We start from the raw sequence: 4,301 nt of genomic DNA, 5'->3' as shown, positions 1-4,301 counted from the left end.
ATTTTATTAAAAACTCGCATATTTTTTGGTAAAAAATTCAACAACTTGCTGGAAAGTTGAACTATTTTTATTCAACTGAAAATTTAACTACATATTACAATTTTAGATATAAAATTATCTTTTATTCGTTAAAACTTAAAAACAATTTGAAAACGGTGAATTAGAATTTTCGGAACAAAAACCGTTATAATAAGTGACTCATCCATTATTTGATCGATTAGAACAGAAAATACTTTATTAATATTATATTTAATTAATATAAATGAATATGTTTTAAGCTAGTCAGATCGCCCAATTAGTAGGACAAGAATCATAAGGCAATCATAAGGAATTTATTTTTCTCTATTTTTTAATAAAATTAGTAAGTATGCATTAACATTTAATATTGTAGATTAATATTAAATATGATAAAAATCATTAAAATTAATATTATCAAGTTACTTGCAAATTTAACTGTTTATTTGTAAATTTCGATATGTAATTCATCTTAATTAAAATTAGTTTAAATAAATTGAATTGAAAGTAAAAATTGAAAAATAAATTTGAAAAAAGTATTTAAAATTGAATTTTAAATTGAAAAAAATTAAATAAATGTAAATTTATTGAAAAAAAATAATTTGAAAAAAGTATTCAAACAATTTCAATTATATATTTTTTTAATTTTAGTATGTGATTGACAATTTCATTGAATGAAAAATCTTTTTGATCAATGTTTCAACTATTTTGTTGAAAATTCGTCTTTTTGGTTCGAAAATTGATCTTTTTAATTATAAATTTTATCTTTTTTTTAGCAAAATTTCAACTGTCAGGTTGAAATATTTTGTCTTATTTTAATGAAAAATCTTAATTGGTTGACAAATCATCTATTTTGGTAGAAATTGTATCTGTTTTGGTTACAAGTCGAACTGTTTGGGTGAAAATTTGTTTATTTTTATAATTAATTTTTTTTCACTTGAATTTAATTGTTTTTAATTCATAATTAAAATATTTTTTGGTTGAAATATAGAAGATTAAATTTTTTGATTAGAATTCATCTTTTTGGTAGAAAGTTAGTTTTTTTATCTTAAAATTCAACAATTTGTTAGAAAATTGAAGTATTAGGTTTACCAAAAAAGGTGAATTCAAATAAAAAAATATAATAGTTGATATTTCAACCAAAAAATATTTTAATTACGAATTGGAAGCAGATGAATTAATTTAAAAAAAACGACTTTTCAATAAAACTGTTAATGAAATTCACATAATAAAAAAGATACATTTTGAACAAAAGATGAATTTTCAATAAAATAGTTCAAATAGTAATAAAAAAAGATTTTTCAGTAAAGACATAAAAAACATTTCAACGTAATTTATTTAAAAAAGTAAATAGATAATATTAATCACATTAATATTTACAATATTTAATATTAAATTTTAATGCATATTTACTAATTTTTATTGATAAATTAAATTTATAAGTTACTATTGAATTACTTATCTAAGCACTTGGCAAAATTTGAGGAGTATTTTTGAAATACAAAAGAACTTCAAAAACACTAGAAAATTTTTTACTTTTATGATTTATATTGAATTATAAAAGATACTCAACGATATTTATTATTATCCCAGTATTGGACATGCTTTTTACGTTGTCCCAGTAATTGTCGTTTTACCTTATTTGATTGAAAATTTAATTATTTTGTTGAAAATGCAACTATTTGATTAAAAAATCGCTTTTTTATTGGTAAAAAATTCAACAGTTTGCTTGAAAGTTGAACTACCTTTTTTCAACTGAGAATTTAACTACATATTACAGTTTTATTTAAAAAATTATCTTCTTTTTCGTTAAAAATTCTAATGTTTGATTCAATATTTAATTATTTTGTTAAAAATGCAGCTATTTTGTTAAAAACTCGCATCTTTTTTTGGTCAAAAATTCAACAACTTGCTTGAAAGTTGAACTATTTTTATTCAACTGAAAATTTAACTAAATATTACAGTTTTAGTTAAAAAATTATCTTTTTTTCGTTAAAAATTCTACTGTTTGATTGAAAATTTAATTATTTTGTTGAAAATACATCTATTTTATTAACAACTCGCATCTTTTTTGCTCAAAAAGTCGAAAATTTGGTTGAAAGGTGAACCATTTTTTTCAATTAAAAATTTAACTATTACTTTTGTAGTTTAAATGTATCTTTTTTTTTCGTTAAAACTTCAACTATTTGGTTAGAAGTTTATCCGTTTCAGTTGATAATTTATATATTGTGTTAAAAATTCGTGTTTTTTTTTGCACAAAGTTAATCTTCTTAGTCAAAAATTCATCTTTATAGGGAAAAATTTAACCAGCTCTTTTAAACTGAAAATATAACTATTCTGTTTAATTGAAAATTATTTTTTAATTGAAAATTGATCTTTTCTATTTAAAAACTATATGGTTTTGAAATTTTTTTTGTTTTTTAGGATTCAACTATTAGGCTGAAAATTCGTCATCCTTGGTTGAATTTAACTGTTTTTCATTTCAAATTAAAATAGTTTTTAACTTGAAAATTCAAAAATTTTATAAAAAAATTAAAGTATATGATTGAAAACTAACTTTTTTATTAAAAATTCTTATTGTCGGGTAAAAGTGCAATTGTTCTGAAGAAAATACCTCTTATTTGTTTGAATATTCATATCTTTGTATATAACTTCATTTTTGGCCAACAATACAACTATTTGGTTAAAACTGCATTTTTGTTGTTGTGAAAATTGAAACATTTTCTTGGAAAATTCTACTGTTTCATTAAAAATTAAACTATTTATTTGGAAAATTAAGTACTTCTTAGAAAATTATTTTTTGTCATTTTTTTTTGTTCAATTTAACTGGCAGAAAATTCGTTTTTTTTTTTTTTTTTTTTTTTTTTTTTTTTTTTTTTTAATTAGTTTTTCCAACTGTAAAACTGTTCCATTTTTGAAAGTAAACTTTTTTTTATTCCATCATTTAGTTGAAAATTCAACTATTTGGAAAGAAAATTCCAATATTTTTCTAGGGTCGAAAATTCAATTGTTTTGTGGAGAATTCATCTATTTTATTGAAAATTCATCTTTTTTATTCATGAAATTAATTTTCTGTTTTGGAAATTCATCTTTTCGGTTGTGCATTAGATTATTTTGTTCCAAATTCTTCTTTGTTGGTTTAATTATACTGAGTGAAAAATTCGTTATTTTTTTGCTGAAAATTTATTTTTTAAACTGAAAATATAACTTCCATTTTTGATTGGAGAATTATTTGTGTTTTTTTTCTGAAAATTGAACTATTTTGGTCAAAGATTAAACTATTTAATTAAAAATTAAAATATTTATTTAAAAAATTGATTACTTGGTAGAAAATGAGCTTTTTTGTTACGGATTCGTTTTTCTTTATTGAATTAAACTGGTAGAAAATTAGTTTCTTTTTGTCAAAAATTAATATTTTAAACTGAAAATGTAACTATTCCATTTTCGCTTGACAAACTATTTTTATACTCTGTTAATTTCAACTATTTTGGTAGAACATTCAACTATTTTGTTAAAATTAGCATATTTATTGGAAAAATAAACTACGTAACAGAAAATGAACTTTTTTGAAAATTCATAAAGTCGGATGGAAAATTCAACTGTTCTTTTTCGAAAATTCATGTATTTTATTGAAAATTCGTCTTTTTTTTTGTTCAATTAAACTGGTAGAAAGTTCGTGTATTTTTGTTTGTTGAAAATGAATTTTTTTATCTGAAAAAGTAAATTCCATTTTTGGTTGAAAAACTATCTTTTTTTTTTTTTTTTTTGAAATTCCACTATTTTGCTAGAAACGTCAACTATTTGGTTAAAAATTGAACTATTTGAAAAATGTATTACTTGATAGAAAATGGACTTTTTTGTTGAAAATTTATAGTTTCGGGTGGCAGATTCAAATGTTTTTTTGGAAAATTCATATTTTTGTTGAAAACTCCTTTTTTAGTAGAAAATTAATACTCTTTTTCGAAAAATCAACATTTTGGTTGAAAAAATCATATTTGTAGGTTTAAAATTAAATTATTTTATTGAGCCATATTTTTCAATCGAAAATTTAACTATTTTGTTGAAAATTCATTCTTATATATTGTATATTTCATACACGAAATACAAAATATTTTTCAAAATTTAGTTAATCTTTTTTCTTTGAAAATCCGAAATTTGGTAACGCAGTTTATGGATGATCGCTAAATACGAGGGTAGTTCAATAAGTTCTTAGAATGAAGTATAAAAACAATTTTTTTTGGGTAAATTTTTTTTTATTTTTCAACATAATCTCCTTGGAGCTCTAT

The 4,301-nt window shown here is 20.8% G+C and overlaps 1 protein-coding gene across 1 annotated transcript in view; it reads left to right on the top strand.

The window, feature by feature from the left end:
* Window positions 1–4,301, top strand: part of LOC117168758 (E3 ubiquitin-protein ligase SMURF1) — a 44,537-nt gene that overhangs the window by 32,535 nt on the left and 7,701 nt on the right. The gene's annotated exons all lie outside the window — the stretch shown is intronic.

The sequence above is a fragment of the Belonocnema kinseyi genome, chromosome 3 (genome assembly GCF_010883055.1).
Source record: "Belonocnema kinseyi isolate 2016_QV_RU_SX_M_011 chromosome 3, B_treatae_v1, whole genome shotgun sequence".
NCBI classification, from domain to species: domain Eukaryota; kingdom Metazoa; phylum Arthropoda; class Insecta; order Hymenoptera; family Cynipidae; genus Belonocnema; species Belonocnema kinseyi.
This window is presented reverse-complemented; position numbering and strand designations above follow the sequence as displayed.